This window comes from Serinus canaria, chromosome 12 (assembly GCF_022539315.1).
Source record: "Serinus canaria isolate serCan28SL12 chromosome 12, serCan2020, whole genome shotgun sequence".
NCBI lineage: Eukaryota > Metazoa > Chordata > Aves > Passeriformes > Fringillidae > Serinus > Serinus canaria.
The window spans coordinates 20,259,051-20,278,420 of record NC_066326.1 but is presented as its reverse complement, the minus strand read 5'-3'; the positions used below and the strand labels follow the sequence as shown (position 1 = coordinate 20,278,420).

General features: G+C 42.6%; 1 long non-coding RNA gene across 1 annotated transcript in view; it reads right to left on the bottom strand.

Annotated features, from left to right (window-relative positions):
• Positions 1 to 273: 273 nt before the first annotated feature.
• LOC115484121 (uncharacterized) overlaps positions 274 to 19,370 on the bottom strand; it is a 58,715-nt gene continuing 39,618 nt past the window's right edge. Inside the window, exon 3 of the long non-coding RNA XR_007778629.1 lies at positions 274 to 330. This is a non-coding gene — a long non-coding RNA (uncharacterized LOC115484121). The remainder of the gene's footprint in view (positions 331 to 19,370) is intronic.

Below are 19,370 nucleotides of genomic sequence, written 5' to 3'. Positions count from 1 at the left end.
TAGGTCTCGTTACACAGTGACTCAAAATGATCCAACTCAGCCCAAAATTTTTGGGGCTGGCCAGATAAATGAAAAGAATGAAGTATTCACACATCTGTATTTTAAATACCGCTGGTGTAAACTGAAAGTCTGAGTCAAGGCTCACTTGCAGAACGATGAGTGAGAATCTTCTGGACAATCCTACAAATGTTTTCCCCCTTCTTTTTGACAGCCATGAAATAAAGCGTGGAAATTGGTGCTTCTTGATGCATGGCAGCCGTTCCTGGCCCAAACCTTTGGGGTTTGCTGCATGTAGTGAAGGTAATCCACTGCAAAAACAATTCCTGTGTCCTAGGAGGAAATGATACGATGACAAAGCTGGTTATTTTTCACAGTTTTATGTTGATCATTACTGCTCCATTCAGAATCCATCCTTCCTCTGTCATCCATCCCATCCCCTCAGGGGATGCATTTTGCTGCAAAACCACCTTGACTCTGCTCACCTGCAGGACAACCTCCCTTGGACTTCCATCTTAGCAGAGCAGCTATTTTTCTCTCCTTCTTTTAATTAAAATCTCCACGTCAGTAGCATGTATTAACTCAAGTTCCATTACAAGCCCAACTTTCAAGAGTGCATTTTTTTAAGCAGCTCGTATTTTGTCAAGCCTAATTGCTTTAGTTCTAGGCAATATTAGTTGCAGAACAGCCAGTAATAACCTTTAGTCCTGGCAAATTTTCTCTCTACCAGAACTCAATCACATAACATAAACAGCTATAAAAGCAGACTTTTTAAAGCTTTATTCATGTGTAGCACATGCATGTGGCAATGCATATCAGATCACAACACTGAAGGAAATATGAGATTTATCCATGATGTAAGTTATGCCAACATATAGTAAGCTGAGAGCATTAATTTGAATTTACCTACATTAGAAAAGAGAGGGGGGAAAATGACATGCTGCTTTATTAGTGCAGGCTTTCCCAATTTAATATTAAAACCCATTTCTTGCTCCATGAGTGTAGTTGCTCATGACACCACGCTGATGATGCAGCTCAGTGCAGGAAAAGCACACCAAGCTGTGGACAGAGAGGATCAAGGTGGTCCATATGAAGAAATGCACCCTCAGGATCCGTGGGGAGGAAAAGAGATTTTGGCTTTTGGGTTTGGTGTCAAGAAGAAAGCTGTAAGGACTGAAAACTCAGAGTGAAACTCAGGATAGCCCCCAGAGCAGCACATGCCCAGGGGCTGGGGAGTCCCAGCCTCAGACATACCTGGGAGTACTCCCGAGGTGCACAGGCAATGAAAAAGCCACATGTTGGCAATTCTGTCTGGCTGGGTGTCCCACAGCAGTCTGGGTTATTCCCAAAAGCCCACGTGTAATTTATGGGGTGTATTTACAAAGTGTCTCTGCCTTAAACCACTGAATTTGTTAATCCCCAGAGATGAAGATACAGTGTTCATATGGCAAGCACACTGCAAGGATTTAATACCAATTTAAATAACACTTAATCTGGTATATTTTGAGCCAGTCTGTTAGAGGAATATGCCTTGCAGACAGTTTTCAGCCTGTCTGGTGGTCAGTGAGAAGGAGTTTTCTCAAACCCTCTACCACCACACTATCCTCTCCTAAAAGATGGCTCAGGAATAGAGGGGGAATTGATTCCATTCTGTTGTTTCACTGCTTTTGGTTTTATTCATGCAATGATTTACAACCACAGAGAGAACAGGAGCGAAATGGTCTGAAATGCTGCAGTGCACAAGGACGTTACTTTGAGAGCAGTCAGGTAAATGTGAAGCAAGTCACTGGGACTTTAAGAGAGAGAAAAGGCTAATAATGAGCTCTATTTTGTATTTTCATGTAGTCCAACTCACCGAAGAGCACTATATAATAAAGAATCTGAAAGGTGGTGATGGAACTTTCCTTGCGGTTTATAAACACCCCTAAATCAAAAATGCACCATTAATTTCACAAGGACCGGCTGCAGGGAGGCGCCAAAGTGAAAAACTGCAGCACTGGTGTGAGTACAAAAAGACCAAAATCCTCCAGAAACAGAATCTTCTGTAGGACTGTGACGTATTTCACCAATAAGTTTGCATAGCTCAAACTGAGTTTTTCCAAAAGGTAATACAATCCTTTTTCAAAGGGTGCATTGCCAAGTGCAATTATTTGTGAGCATTTGAGAAGTTCATAGAAACATTATGCATACAAATTCAATTTGAGGAGTTTTAGGAAGTCCAAATTCATTAGGGAAGGCTGATCACAACTGAAAAGCAATTTGTGACTCTGTCCAGCCAATTTATGAATGTTTTGCAAACCTTGAAGTGAAATGCTTTCTTTAGTAGTTACAAGAATTGATCAGTACCCGGTGTCTTGGAGTTTATATAAATACTGTACAATTATTTACATAGAAGAAAAATATTATTACGTAACTGAAATAAGTTAAGTTTCCAGGTTATTTTCAAAGTAAAATATGGGTTTGTCATTCTTGATGCAAAATTTTCCTCCTCGAAACATATTGCAGTAGATATAAGGGACAGTGTTTAAGAAAAAAGGAAATTATGTATTTTCTTTCTGGAAATCTTCCTAAAGTGTTGCCATGGAGACAAATTTAACTAAATTTAATATCTCTGTTAGGAACTTCATTTCTGTTTGTAATCTGTTATTTTTATTTGTAGTTATTTCTGTTTTAGAAAGAAACAGTAAATGTCATTTAAAGATGAATATACAGCTAAATAAAAACCCCAAATATCCTATTAAAGTACAGTTTTATATTACATAACTGTACTAATTTCCTGAAGAAGAATCAGTAGATTTAGGATTTGTCTGCATACCAGATAACAGGACCCCACAGAGTTCAAAACTGTACAAAAAGAGGTCACTTTATTTGTGTTATTTACATTGCACACTGCCTTAACCTGTAATTACAGAAAAGGTTTTTTTAGCAGAGACCACAGTAAGCAGAAACCACACTGAGCTGTGCCAAAAAAACTGCTGCCTGTTCCAGTTAATTACTAAACGTGTTTCTCCAGTGCAATTTTATCTTTCAGGCAAATTTTCAAATTAGCAGCTTGGTCTTATCCTGATAAATTGTCCATGATATCGGCCCAGGACAGGCCCCACTACTAAAAGACAGGGACACCACAAGGGAGGTGAGAGCAGGAGGTTTGTAATTTCTGGCTGTCCTAAAGCAGCTTTCCTGACTCTGCAGGTCCTTCCCCAAAAGCCCAGTGGAGCCCAGTAAGACCCAGTAACCCCAGCTGGGCACCAGGAGCGCAGGTGGAGCAGGGCACTGCAGCTTTGGTGCTGTCAGGGGCTGCTGGTGTTGGCTTGGACACAAACGCCAGAATTTTCAGGAGTATTTTAAATTTCTCAGTGAATGCTGAGGGCATATCCTCAGTTGTAGCTTTAATCCCTCTGTTGACATTTGCTGAATTATTCCCACTCTATTGTGGTGTTAATAATTCCAAGGTTTAGAGCAGCAAGATGCCTGAAAGAAGAAACTGAAGAAGCTGCAAATAAAGATAGACCTGGAAAAAAATAAAAATGTATTAGCAGACACTGAGAATGTTCCAGTAGTGTTAAACTAGAATTCAGGTGTAGGTTTGGATGTTAAAAAGTCCCAGAATACAAAAATGCTTGGATTTGGGCAGGCCCTATTACCCTGTTTTCTTATTTTCCTCTATAAAATGTATCAGGAAAAGGTCAGGCATTTTGTACAGGCACAAAAGGTATTGTGAATACAGCAAAATGTGAATACAGCAAAGTGTGTAAGTGCAGGTTTAAATCCCCTCAACTGCTCACAGAATTTACAACAATACTGGATCCATTTGTTGGATCCATGGGATGAGATTAGACACAATTGCTACAACAAAATCCTACGTTACATTATTTTAAAAACTGAAGTTTAATTTTTATTTCATTTTCCAAAATTGTCAAACTACTGCTCTGGACTAATTCACCAGCCTCTTTCAATTCCAGATCTCAACCTGTAAATTCCAGCAGGCACACGAACCCGACTTTCAATGCCCCTGGCCACTGCTATGGAAACACAGAAATAAATAGCAGAAGTAGTGGGGAAACCTGTCCTGATGGAAGAAAAATGTGACATCCAGGTGCCAATGCAGCTAGACAACACAACTGCAATAACTACAAGTGAGATGGTTCTGTAAGTAGGTATCATCTGGGAAACAAATTAGCAGAACTTGAAAACAGCTGGAATAGATATCAACATAAAGCTCAACAATGCATTTGAAAACAAACAAGATTCCAGCAGAAATATCATGGAAATTAAAGACTGGAAGCAACACTCTAGTATTGAATCAAGAAGGCATCAATTCAGTTAATATATAGGATTTGTTATTTTTATTCCATTATATCAGTTTACTACCTATATTTTGTCTAATAAAATGATATATTAAATTCAGTAGACACATTTGTACTGAAGCATGAAAGACTGAGAAAGAGAAAGATCTTGATTAAAATCATTTACTATTTTGAAAATTGAACCTTCTAAGTCTGCATATAATAATAAGCATTACTGTCATTTTAGCAATAATAAATTGCTAAATAATATATCACAAAATAAATACAGTTCTTACAGGGCCTGGTCCAAAGTTCATTTACCTCCTGTTAATAATAGGGAATAATAAATAGGGGGAAAAACCCCAAAAAACCTTCTTGTCAGAATGAACTGTGCTTACTGGAAAGACATTCAGTTGAAATGGGAAAAACAGGCTGCATGTTGAGATATACAAAATGCAGAATATGGCATTGTTCTCAGCCAGATGTTTTAAATATACAAGAAAATAGCCAGTTTGGGGTTAATTTAAATGTCTTCTTACATTGATCCATATTTTTCATAATGCATAATACAACATATTGTCATAGTATATAAACATTCACGTATTTCTGCAGTTGGGACATGAGGATTTTAGCACATATTGCATTACCAGGGCACTATTTTAAATCTATTAACCATTTTGAAAAGGTAGAAAATCCCCTTGCACCACCACCACTTCCCAGACACATTTCTCAGCAAGTTCTTTACCTTTTCCTCCCTTTCCCTGCCCAGTTCCCCAGCTCAGGGGATGGACTCAGGGTCTGAAGGATGTCAAGTGTTCCTCATTTACAACCTGACAAAGCCATCGTACAGACTGACCTCCACCCTCATTTCCCTTGCTCTTTCCTTTAGTTTTGGAGGCAGGATTTATCTCAAAGCCATGTTTGAGCACGCTGAGAAGTGGCTTCTTACTGCCCCCCCCAGTGAAATGTCCCTACTTTTCTCTGTGGTCTCAAAATGGAACTTTTCATGGATCTGCAGGTCGTGCTTCTCTTGAGGAGGCAGCAATCCCTCAGAGCACTGCATGCTGAGCAGGAGCTGAGAGCTCAGAAGGACTGGGAACTCACAGCAATGCCATGAGGAATCTTCACCTGCAGAGCAGAGGGAGGCCACAGGGTCAGGACTACTCAGCACAGCCACCTCCTCTTCCCAGAGTGGATATTCCACCTGGGAGCACCTTCCAGGAATCTACCCACTCTGTTATCTCAGTGACTCTGAGCTTTACAAAAACTAACTCTGCAATGAAATAAAGAAGGATCTATTTTTATTTTAAAAAATAATAGGAATGAATCTTTTCCTTTGGGAAACAGAAAATCTCTGCTATATTTTCATTTAGACTGCATAACCATCTCTTCTTTCCATCCTAATTATCATTGTGTAGTCAAAATTAGCCATTTCACAGAATCATAGAATGGTTTGTGTTGGAGAGACCCTAAAGACCATCCTGTTTGTGGTCATTTCTACTCCACTGCTGTTTGTGCTCCTTAAAGCAACTTTCCCTCTTGCAGCACGGAAGCTGCATGACTGTGGTTTGGACCTAAATCCCAAAATTCTCCCAAAATTTGGCACTGCCTCAGAGCTTTTCAGTGTTTCCTTTACCACAGCTTGGCATTTTCATCAGTTGTTTTCTCCATCACTACTGAATTGGTCCTAAAATTTGTAATTAGTCACTTGCTCTTTAGAGCATGCCACAATTCCAAGTAATTAGGCGTTAAATCAGAGGTTAGTTATTCTTTGCAGCCCTGTGAGAGAGCTGAAATGTTTGTGACAGACCTCACAAAGAATGACCCATCTTGTGGACATCAGGGAAACACTTTCAGGTGAAACACAGAAATTTTGGCCAAGCAGAAAGCATGGCCACTCTTTGTGTCTCAGTATTATTCTAACACTAAATTAAACTCACAAAACTTGGTCTATGGCCCCACACTTGCAACAAGGAGCTGTTTCAGTTGTCCTAAGGCTTTTCTAGCAATTGATATCAAATAAATTGTCTCCCAATAGTCAAAGTTCTTTGTCTAAACTACTTACTGTAAACTGTTTACTTACCAGAACTTTTCTGCAGGTAGGATTGCATCTGGCACAGAAAGCACCCAGCTCATGTTCTTCAGAGAGGGAAAACACATGTCCTGCAGTCTGCTCTAACCACAGGAGTTCTCATTGGAGCTGTGTTTACTCCAGCTGTGTCACTTTTGGGGAGTGCAAAGATGCAAAACAGAGGATGTGCTGGGCAAGGAGCTGACGGAAATGACAGCTGTGTGTAATCTTGGAATTGTTCATGGCTGAAAGTATCTGTGTGTCAAATCTCTGGGCATTATGTTCTGTACCAAGAAATAGATATCTGAGAGAAAAGAATTGTGGCTGAATTAGGATAGTAAAAATCAGCCCACTATTTTGCACTTGGCCTCCCTGGGTTGTAGGTGCAAGAGAACAGGGTCCAATTTCTCTACAGAAAATCTTTTACTTCTGATGCTGCTTTATTTTGGTTTCACATGACAGACACTTCTAATTCAGTGAAGGAGTGACCCTTAGACCCTGTTTCTTCTCCCCAGGGAAGCTCCAATCAGTCAGATTCTTCTCTGCCTTCCTTGCTACCAGTGTATTTCAACTGCTTTCCCTAATTTTTTCTGCTAATTCCCATTTCCTTCATAATCACAGGCTTTTATGTGACTAGCTGGCCAAGCGATTTTCAGGGGAACTATAATTGCCACAGGTCTTAAACATTAACCCTGCCAGGTGTCAGTGCTGGGACTGCTTGTGCATTTGATTAATGACACCAGAGCAAAAAAATTGGTTTTTAATTGACTGTCGTGTTTTTCTTCTTGTCCAAGTGCTCCTGAAACAGTCAGATGATATGGAACAGAGGTTCCTTGGGAGAAAGCACCTGAGATGGCATGCTGAAATATAGAAATAAGAGCTGAAATAATGGAAAGTAGAAGGTCTCAGAAGCCCAAGATGCATTGACCATTTTACATGTGCAGAAATCTCAGCAAGTCTGAACTGTTCCCAGCCTTGCTGCCTGGGTGGATGTCACACCCTTGGGACCAAAAGCTCTGAATGTAATCTCTCTCCATAAACAAATGTGCACAAAAATTAAAGAATAGAAACACAAAATTGCAGAATCACAGAATAGTCTGGGTTGGAATGGACATTTTAAAGACCATCTAGTCTGACTCCCCTTGCAATGAGCAGGGTTATCTTCAGCCAGACCTCTTTGATATTACACATAAAAGTAATCTTGATTTATTCATTAACAGGATGGTGTTTTATCTGGCTGGGGAAAGCCACACGGCTGCCTTTGGCTCTGACAAGGGCAGCAATCAAGGCACAAGAGGACAAGGAACTAATTTCACAACTAATCTTCAAGGGTTCAGTTTACTTGCTAGGATGGCAGCACACACAGGACTAAGCTCCCAAGTTGCCCAAGTTTTTTTGGAGCCAATAGACAGAGAGGTCTGTTTACCTGTTGCTCTCTTTTAGCATTTTTGTGATCAGAAAGTTAATTTTTTTTAATAAGCTGGTCAAGAGGAGGTGCTCTCTTTCAAAGTAGAAGTGTCTGAGCATCCATCAGTTACAAGAAAACAGTTTTAGGAGCTCTCCCAAAGCCATCAGTTGTAAATAAAATACAAGGTTTAAGCACACATATGTCCACAAGCTACTGCTTGACTCATATAATTTAACAAGAGCTGTTGGAGAGGGATTTAAGTGAACACCTCAAGTCAATCTTCAGGCAGTCCCAGAAAAATCACTCAAAAGGGCAGTGGTTTAAATCCATTAATGATTAGATTCTGCTGAATATGTTAGCAGCTTCTTTTCTTTGTCAGTTAAATATGGGGGATGTTTCCACCAAATTCCACTGTCCCAAGTGAAAGAGGAGTGGAGAAAAATAAGCACAGGGTATTGCCCAGGGCCTTGCCACCCTCTTTTTTAGGTGTCTTAACTCTGCTAAGTCAGATGAATAAGTGAAGTCAACAAACACAGGCTCAAGACAGCTCAGCTACTGAAAAGTATAAACTGAATTAAATCAGTGGGGGTGAAGTTTTCTCAAAGTCTTCCCTTTCAGCACAGCAGCCCCTGTATTTTAAGTACTTTGATGATACCTTGCAACCTCTCTGACTACAAGAAGCACCTGTCCAGCTCCCACTCCTGGCCTATCTTCAGTGCTGAAAATTCATGTTTCTCTTGGGTTGTTTTTGGGTTATGTAAGATATAAAATTCAGTTTTGCTGCTAGAGTATAAACACTCAGGATAATTCTGGAACACATTTAAGGTTCTAGTTTATTTGTACTTGTGAATGCTTTGTTAACTTCCAGCTTTTCAAGACACAATTTCTTCAAAGTCTCTGTTCTTGAAAAATCACTCTCCAGGTGACAGAAATCACTCTGGGGGTATGAAAAAAGCCCACTGAAACAAAACACAATTGAAAAAGAGGTGCTAGAATGGAAGCCAGAACTCTGTTTCTTAACGATAGCAAGCACTTCGAATGATGGTTACAATAAGTGTTTGTTTGAGATACAGTTATTATATATTGCCTAAATATTTAAGTTAGCCAAACCTCTGATCAATTGAAACAGAGCCTATAAAAGCCAAGAAGCTGGAGCTTAACTGTTGGGGGAATGTGGAGCTGGCATTAGCACTGAAGCAGGAACAGAGGTAGTGGGAGGCACACAAAACCACAAAAAGTGATCTCATGTCTTTAAACTGTCCAAAGAATCATAATAATAAAGTTCTAGATGAGTGTTGAGGGGACACATGTCATTTCAATGAAAATATAAATAATTTTAAATGACATTTTGAAACATTCCATGGAAATGTATTTGAAATGTAATATGGGGACTCCAATAAAGAATATGCTTTTAATACATTACAGATTATATGTGATCATCAGTTTAAGACTTCCCCTCAACAAGCAGGATAATTCAAGTAGACATCCAGCCTGTCTCTACAGTTTGCATTGCCATCCTTTCAAATGCAAACTCTGATGTTTCTCCATGGCTGGAGAAACACAGAGAAGGTATGGTTTTAATTTTTCAAACTCCTTTGCAAATAAGCTTAAACATTTTACAGTTAAAAGGACAGAATTTACATTTGCTGTGTCTGGTCAGTTTTAAAATGGTATCTGTTATGAATCATGTTCACTTTTAAAGTTCATTTAACTTGGCTTATGGTTTACTTTAAAAAAAATGTTATGCATCATTTGGATCTGCACTCCCAGCCACTATTAGTAATAATAAAGGCGTGCAGGTTCCATCCGATGGCCTTTGTATAAACTTGGATTTCCATAGGAAAAAACAAACAGAATCCACACAGACAGTAATAAATCCCACAGCCTTGTGCCATGTTTGCTGCCAGGAGTTTTAGTCAAGGCACAGCCATTACAGCTCTTTCTGCATCCCTAGCAGGGTGTCTGTGTGCTTGGCACTGGGGACAAAAACCACGCAGTCTTGTCAAGCAGAACTGCAGAGAGATTTTTTGCTTTTGGTCCTAATGAGCAAATGTGCCTGTACAGAGAGATGGAGTCACAGAGCAACATCAGTGGGACTTAGAGACTCTCAGCATCCTCTCATGCTGAGCTCTTGCCTCATTTCTGCAGCTCCCTTTGTGTTCATTCAGCTCAGCTGAAATAGTTGGGTAACAGAACCTTCCAGAAAGAGAAGAAATGCAGGATTTATCAGATAACTTGCTTTCAAGGTGGATTAAGGTCCCTGCATTAGCAGAGACAGCTTCACACAGTGGTGTCACCTCCTCAGCCTATTTTTCTCTCTCTGAAGGTTATCCCAAGGGCAATGGGAACAACCAAGGTGGAGTCCTGATTTGTGTTTGAGACAAATGTGCTGCTCTACTTAGGTCATGCCAGCATTGCCCCTCAGAAGTCATCCCCACCCCTCATTTTTCAAAATTAAACAGCAATACACAGGCAGTGGATTTGACATTATCACCCCCAGTGCTCCAATAAACACAGGATGAGCCTCTGCCAAAGTCAGAGGTGGAAGTCAAGGAACAGAGGGGTCCAGAACTCACACTGTCCACTCATCTTACATCTTTTGAGGCCTCCACAATTCATCTTACAATTCCAATTAATGTCTTTTTATCTCACCATTATGTGTTTCAAAAGAAGAGGTAAAGGAAACCCCCCCCCAGCTGTTTGTCCACAAACACTTGTAATGATGAAAGCACTTGCTTCCTACTCAGGGATGTTCACAGGCAGTTTTGACACAAGAAAAACAGTTTTCTTGTAATTACATCTGTCTCATAAATACAACAAAACATCCTCTCAAAAAGTCACCACAAGAAATCTAAACATGGTTGTAATGAATAACAAAAATCACTTTTTAGCACTGTAGCTTGTAACCACAAGGAACAACCTACATTTTCCTGATGCTTTCCTGATGCCCAATGTGATACAGTCTGCAGAGCAGTTCCGTCTGGCTACTATCATGGTCTTAGCTTCTCTTCTCCATCTCCTTTCCATCACTCAGGATAAGGGACCTTTTCCTCACTGAAGCAAGATTGCCCTGCACTTCCCAGCCTCTCTATGAGAAATGTTTCCACTCTTTAAAGCTCTTGACATGCACAGCTCACTGTGCTGTTTAGTCCAGTTCAATAAGTCCATCTTACATACCAGGAGTCCAGTGCAAAGCTCAGCTAGGCAGAAAAGATGATGGTGCAAGAGGATCACCTAAAAAATCACTTTTCTGACACAAGGGGTAGTGGTGAAAGCCCTGGGTCCAGTCCCTGGAGCAGATGCTCTGTTAAGTCTCTTAATTCACAGAATTCACAGAATCCTGGGTTTGAAGAGACCTTCAAGATCATCAAGTCCAACCCATGTCCCCACACCTCAGCTAAACCATGGCACCAAGTGTCACCTCCAGACTTTTTTTAAACACATCCAGGGTTGTTGACTTCACCACTTCCCTGGGCAGGCCATTCCAGAACCTTATCAGTCTTTCTGTGAAAAACATTTTCCTAATATCCAACCTAGATTTCCCTTGGCATGGCTGGAGACCGTGTCCTCTTGTTCTGTCTGTTGCTGCCTGGAGAAAGAGACCGACCCAACCGGAGCACAGCTACCTTTCAGGACATTGTAGAGTGACAAGCTCACCTCTGAGCCTCCTTTTCTCCAGTCTGACAACCCCAGCTCCCTCAGTGGTTCCTCACAGGGTTTATGTTCCAAGCCCCTCACAGCCTTGTTGCCTCCTCTGGATGTGCTCAATTGTCCCAACCTCCTTCGCAAACTGAGGGCCCAGAACTGGACACAGCACTCGAGATGAGGCCTCACCAGTGCCAAATACAGGGGAAGAATAACCTCCCTTCTCCTGATGGCCACACCATTCCTGATCCAGGCCAGGAGCTGTTGGCCCTCTTGGCCACCAGGGCACACTGCTGGTTCATGTCCAGCCGGCTGTCACCAGTACCCCCAGGTCCCTTTGTGCCTGGGCACTGTCCAGCCTCGCCGTCCCCAGCCCAGAGCATTGCAGGGGATTATTGTGGCCAGAATGAAGACTGGACACCTGGACTTAATAAACTTCCTTTCATTGGACTCTGCCCATCCCTCCAACCATTTGAGGTCTCCCTGCAGCGCCCTCCTGACTTCCAAGAGATGGACACATGCTCCCAGCTTAGTGTGGTCTGCAGATTTACTAATGAGAGGCTCAATCCCCTCATCCGTGTTGTCAATAAAACCACTGAACAGAGCTGGCCCCAGCACAGAGCCCTGAGGGGCACCCCTGGCTGCCAGCTGGATGCAGCACTGCTCACCAGCCCTCTCTGGGCCGTCCATCCAGCCAGTTCTTGGCTCCTCAAAGTCAAGAAGAACCTACAATTATCAACCAGGCTTAGAGCTTGATGAGAGGACATCACAAAAAGTTTCACAAAAGAATCACAAAAGGTTTCTTAAGGTCTATGATCTACCTGTTAAACTTTATAGAGATGCACCATTTAAGCACCCAGCTGTTGCTGGACCCACTGCTCTCAGAGGGATTGTTCACCATGTGAATCTGTGATTCCACCTCTGCAACAAAAGCCTGAATGAGAACCTGCCAGTACCAACCTGGTGATCTTCTGGCAGCTGCTGGGAACAGAGACAGCAAGGGGACAGCTAGACAGCTAGCTCAGCTCCACCATGGATACTTGTCCAGAGGCCAGGGAGTAAATTGGACAAAAAAACCCAAAAGCCCACCAGGGCTGCATGTATGTAGATGAGCAGGGTGAGCCCAGCCATGCAGATGGACTTGGTTCAAGAGAAATCACTCAGCAAGCCTGTGCTCCAAAGCATAATCAACCCAAAAAAGAGAAAACCTCAAGTCCTCAGATGGCCAGTGCTAAAGTGTGAAGTAGTTCTCTTGTGCCACGATGGTATTTAATAGCAGCACAAATGTTTGCCTCAATATTGCCTTTAAAACCAAAGGTATTTGTGCACTCTGGAAAACAAACCAGAGAGCAGGCAATGCAATTAACTCTACTGAGTAGGATAAGGAAGCTTGCCAGGCCTGCCTGAGAAATCCAGAAGTGTAATGGGAATTACCAGCAGTCACCTAATAGAAATAGGTAGTGGCTACATCTTTCCCTTTTAAAACTGTCTATGAGTATATTATTTATTGTCAAATAACTTCTAGAGCTACTTCTTGAAAACTTTTGCATGTGAAACATGTTAGGTGTGCATAGTCCTTGGAATCATTTTTTGTGCACGCAAAAACCAACAAGGTCAAAATTTTCCCGGAAACACAAAAGTTGAATTATTTAATTAGAATTAGTTTTTTGAATGTTCTCACCTCACTGCCTATTCTCACAAAGCAAACAGAGCAGGCAGGAGCTCCCTCAACAAAAACCTATTGAGCAAGTGTTGTTTACACACTTCCCTCATTGCTCTGGAGACTTGACTCACTGCTGGGCCCATCCAGAAGCGATTAATGTGGCAAACAAGGCCCTTCACCTCTGTTCCTGGGGCCAAGGCTGCTGGAGGAATTCTGGGCCAGCAGGAGAATAGCCAGGCAGTGCTGCTAAGATGTTGTCCCACCTGGACAAGTATAACCCAAATATATTTGTAGAGAATGTTGAAAGTATGGCTGAGTTTGATATTTAACATATCAAGTATCAAAAGTAAAGATGAAAACCTTCCTTCCATGCACCTGAGGTAACCTCTGGGTATGCAGATGGATGCTTAATACTCCAACTCCTTATGGGCTCGAAACACAGACACTTTAACTGTAGGTCTTACCATTTCCAATTCCCAGCTTATGTCAATGTGTAAGTAGAAGTAAAAGTAGATTTATAATTAAAGCAAAATAAATATTGCAAGCCTGAGAGATCACAGGTGTAAATGCATAAACTATTTAATTGCAGAGCCACAGATGTGCTCCTGGGTTTTGCAATCCATTATTTAAAGGTGGGATCAGATACAGAACAATTCAGGTAACCAGCACAGGTCAGACTTTTATCTCCTCACTGCAACCAAATCACTGCAGAGAGAGGGTCCCTCAGACCCTGAGCGAGCAGAAGCTTTCCTGATGAAGCATTTAAATTGTGCTTCATCTCCTGCGCGTCCTTTGCTGTTCCCAGAAGAGCTGCCAGTGACATCTGAAGTGTATTCAGATACTCAATTAACACTGCAGGTTTGGACAGCCAAAGTGCTCCTCCCCTGCCCTCCCAGGGCAAGGCAGGCTCAGCAGATCCTCCTCTGGCTGAAGAGCCCATTTATGTTCCCCACTGTCACACCTGGAGGTGTCCTTCAGCCCCAGCCAGCCACAGCCTCCCTTAGGAAATGCCATTCATGTTTCCTTACCCCTGAATGTGCACCTCGGAATTTCCAGAGGGAGAAATCCCTGGTGGCTGCCCTGCCAGGAGCCCTGCTCAGGAGTTTGATGCTGTCTGAGAGCACCCACCCCAATGAGCTGCAGCCTGAGCAGGGAAGGTTCCCCACCTCACCCTAAATCGCACCCTCACCTGTTCACACACTCATAGAGCACCGATGGGGGCAAATTCCTGACCAGTCGTTACTGGAGCATTCAAGAAACAGCAGGAGTGAATTAGGAGGAAGATTTTAAATGCAGAATCCCAGAAGGGTTTGGGTTGAAAGGAGCCTTTTACACCATGGGCAGTGAATCAAATCACTGATTACTGGTGTGTCTCCAGAATAAAGGTGAGAGAGACCAAGCACACTCAACGGATTTTTACACATATTGTTTTCTAAAATCTTTTAGGACTGACCTAACAAAACTCAGTCAATAGGAAATAGAAAACCCACATTTTTCAGGATTTCCTTCTCAAAATAGCCAAAGCAGTTTTTATTTCCAGTTCATTCACTTATCTGCCTGACAGTTTAGCAACAATTTAAGCAGCCTAGCAAAAACCTTCAATAGAGGACATACAAATTTTAAGTCTGGGGATTAAATCCTCATCTTGCAGAAGCTGCTAAATGAAAATTTCTTGTGCAGAGGTAAAAATTGAAAGTATTTTCTCTTATGTAACATTTTATTTTAGAACTTCCATAAATGTAGTATCTTTTTAGAGGAAAACTCCCTCAAAATATCCACTTTTGGAAGAAGCAGAAACATCTTGCAGTGTTCCAAACATTACATATTGCTTTCTTCTATGTTTGTTGAAATACACTGCTTTTGAGTTGGTTAGGACAAGGATGCGACACTTTGTGGCTGGCAAATCACATCTTTTGTCATCCAGCTCTTGGCAATCAGAAACTGTTGTGAAAGAAAAATTATTGAGAAAAAAAAGTAATTTGTCCCTCAGATTTGGCCCCAAAAGTCATCCAGCTTCATTTAGACAGGGTAAGAAATCTCTGTGCATCTCCGAAGTCTCCGTTACTTGTACTCCTGTATTAAAGTGAACATAAGGACTTTCAATAATATTTTATTAGGAATAGAAATCTAAGTATTTCTTCCTTTTATAGTCCTCTATGTCCTGCATTTCAAGTCTTTCTTCCTTTTATAGTCCTCCATGGCATATGAATGAATAGTAGTGGAATGCAAATCCCCACAATGCTGAATTACTAGTGTGCTTTGTATATGATGGAAAACAGGACACAAAGAAAGTTTCACAAAATGTTGACCAGAGACCAACTTCTGTGTTTATTCAGAGGGACCACACAGAGGGAAGTCCAACCCTTTCCTCACACTTATCCATGGGGCAAGGTGCTACAGCCAGTGGAAAAATGCTAACAGGGAAAAAGCAGAGCTCTCCTGACATGGAAAAGAGGTGAGAATAGGACTTAATGTTCTGCTACAATAAAGAATTTGGGGCAGAATAATCTAAGACATTCTTGAAGAGGGCAGGTCGAATAAGCAGGAAGGTTTGGGGTGGTGGTTGTGGAACTCAGCCCGTAAGTACGACCAGGAGTCAGCATTGCAGAACCAGAGGGTTCCTGAGAAATTCCCAATTCCCAGGGGAGAGCTAAAGAGTCATGCAGCACCCAAGGAGGTCCTAGAATAGAGACTTGGCCTCTGTGCTTTGAGGTATTGCTCATTTCATCTCCAGCAGGTGTGGAGGGACTGAATCCTACAAGGGACAGGTCCCTGTTACTGCTGGAGCCACCCTGGGCACCTCATAAAGCCAGAGGTCTGTGAGCACTGCCTCGGGGAATGGAGGAGTTCTGTTACCCTCAGACAGGGACATCCTCAGGGCTGTCCCTGTGCTTTGGTCACCCTCTGTGTCAGGTGTGAGACACCTCCCTGATCTTTGCTCACACAGGGAGGGCATGAAGAGCTCTGCACTCCCCAAAATGTAGCTGCAAAATAGGGTGGAATTGGAGCACTGCATTTAGTCCTTTTGTGCCAGTGTCCCTTCTCCTGGGAGCTGGAGAGCTTCAGGGTCTGTTAATCAAGGACGCAAAATCTAATTAACACCTCAATGTAAGGAATATCCAAAACTGTTGCTCAGTCTAGTATTTGAAATTAATCAAAATATCCATGGTTTGAACAGTTCCACAGCTCCAGATTTCGTAAATGCAGCAGCACAAGAAAAAATTCCCTGAGCTTCAACCCCAGTTGAGACACCAGAACAAGGCAGCACTACTGTGCAGACATGTTTTGGAAAAATTTCCATGGCCTCTAGCTCTCCAGGCTTTTTTCTTCTCCTGCTTCTTCATATTACACACTGCCCAGGGAATGGGCACTGCCCGAGGCTGCCAGAGCTCCATGAGCTCTCAGGGAGCCCCAGGGTGGGATTGTTGGGGTGGCTGTGCAGGGCCAGGGCTGGGCTGGGTGATCCTTGGGAGTCCCTTCAGCTCAGGATATTCTGGGATTCCATGCCTCTATGAAAATACTGAAGGGTTAAGTAGGTCTCATTTTCACATGAAAAATGCATCCAATTCCCTTTTCTGTCTTCCCTTTAACCTTCAGTATTTGCCTTATTTTAAGCACATTACCCAGTAATCACAGCTTGATGGATGTCATCTACTGTAAGTTTGTCAAAACCATGAGACAGATTTTTGTGTAAGTCATCAATTTCCCCCTGACTTTGGGGAAGATAAGTGAGTTTGGCACCAGCACAGGGTGGGGTTTCCCATGGGCTCTGTAACCTCAGGTGAGCACACGGGCACACAAAACTCCCCAGCAATGATCACTGAGGACATGCTCCTGACATGACATTCAGGCATCTAATTAAGGCTCCTCGTTTACAAAAGGGCGAGGCAGCCCGCAGTCTCTGAGTCTCTGAAGTTCATCTTCATGCCCTGTTCTTAATCTGAATTCAGGCATCCAGTCTGATTGTGCTGGGAAGTACAACAGATTGTTTCTAATGAGAGGGCTGGAAGGATGCTGTAATTAATGACAAGCCCTGTGCAGGGGACAAGAGGCTACTGTGAAGTCCCTGGAGCAGAGCAGCAGCCAGGGAACCCTGACCTCCAGAGCTGGCCTAACCCAAACATTAAATGCAAATAAGTGCAGAAACAGAACAGCACAAAAAATTACGTACCTTAAAGTCATCTCACAAATGCTCGAATTTATTTCAGATCTCCCTCATAACTGGGACATGAATCCATTTTCTTTTAAAAATCCTTCCCCTGATTGCATATAATTTTCCCTTAAAAAATCCAAACAAGCCCCAAAGCAAACAAGACACCACTACTTAACACCATGTGACAAGAAGAGTCGGAAGACCACGGGACCAACACCCTCATCCCTGTCGGGAATTTGTGGGCACCGTCTGTCCTGCTCAATTTTACTGAGCATTACACAATCCCAAACACTGGTTTTTTGGATCACTTAATGGATTAAAATCTGTCAGCCTTTAGCCAAAAAAAAAAAAAAAAAGGAAGAAAGGAGAAAAGAAAAGGAGTCAAGTGACATATTAGAAGCACTATATTGTTATTAAGTACTTACAGCAGGTTCACTCTGACAGTCTGTCACAACATAATGGGATGTTCTGTCACAGATGAATTACCTAATGCCCTCCTTACAAAAGGGAAGCACTGAATTCGAAGTAACATGACAAGCCATGATTTGCCTCAATCCTCCCAAACATGCTGATGTGGAATGCAGAAGAGAAAGCCAAGAAGGAAGAGATGAAAGTTTAAGGCAACAACGCAGTGTTTCAAGACAGCACGTGTTTTTCTCCACTGTGCTTGATGGACATGGCATGACTAAATGGCTAAATATGAGGTTAATTAAAAACAAACAGTTCATTTTTACAAAGTGTCTTATTGACCAAAAATATTATTTTCTCAGGAGCTTGTTACACGAGCGTTATTGACTTGATTGAGCATTATTAGCATGTCAATCACTTCCAGGCTATTTTTATAACCTTGTGCATGTTGTTTTATTGCAACATATACAGATAGAAAAGTAGATATGCACCATAAAGAGCACTGGAATTCATAATCCCTACCAACAATATCTGTTTTGTAGTGTCTGGGGCCACGAGTAGGCTACAGGAGGGTTTTTTCCACTGGAGCAGACACAGGAACTGGATAATCACCTCTTTTAGCATTGTTGAGTTGCTCCCTTACCCTCCCAGAGCCAGGGCTGCTCAGTCCCATCCCAAAGCTGTGGGCACTGCCTCACCTCCCCTGGCCCAAGCTGTGGGCAGAGCACAGGGGTGCCAGGGCTGCACAGGAATCCCAGGGCTGCGCAGGGATGACAAGGATCCCAGGCCTGTGCAGGGATCCCAGGGTTGTGCAGGGATCCCAGGGTTGTGCAGGGATCCCAGGGTTGCACAGGGATCACCGGGCTGCACAGGGATCACAGGGATCCCAGGGCTGCACAGGGATCACAGGGACACCAGGGCTGTGCAGGGATCCCAGGGCTGTGCAGGGATCCAGGCAGAGGGAAGGAAAATGTCCAGAGCTGCAGCTGCAGAGGTGCCAGCAGGGCCAGGGAAGTTTCTCCAGTCACTCCCAGTGAGCACAGGGAGAGCTCCTGGACCCTTCCCCTGTCATCCAGAGATGAATGAAGGGGCTGAGTCTGCCCAGAGCAGGCTGGAGAGTAACTGCTCTGAAGGAATACTGGGGACTCCAGCCAGTCCCTTTCCCTGCCTAGGCAAGATACAAAGAGGAGAAATCCCCCAAACCAGCCTATCTTCTGTGTACAGTACAAATGAATGCTGGTAATGGTGACTGCACAAAACTTGTATTTTCATTATTTATTATTTGGAAGACACGAAGGTAGCAAATGTCTGCACCTCAGGCAAGCCAAGCCCTGCATCAGTTTCCAGGGCTGCCTGCACTCTGTCTTTTTCCCATTCAAAAGACCTCAGCATTGTTGTTCCTTTTCACTTTTACTGAGGGAAATAAACTGTATTTTGTTCTTTACTTGAGGAAGTAAAAAAATCACTGTCAGATCCAAAGTGCTGTGAAGAGCTGAAATACTGAAAAGCACAAGCCAGCCCAAGGTCTTTTTGTAAAGTGACACCCATCCATTACAATGCATGCTAGGCTTTCACTGGCTCCAGCAGGAAAAAAGGGAGATGCAAGCAACAGGACTGTTTTCCATTTCAACATTGCTTTGTCTCTTGTCTGCCATGGAAAGGAATAAACCACAGCAAGCTGACAGTTCCTTGAAACTCAGCATCATGTGGGACAGTAAACAAAGAAATCAGACAAATTA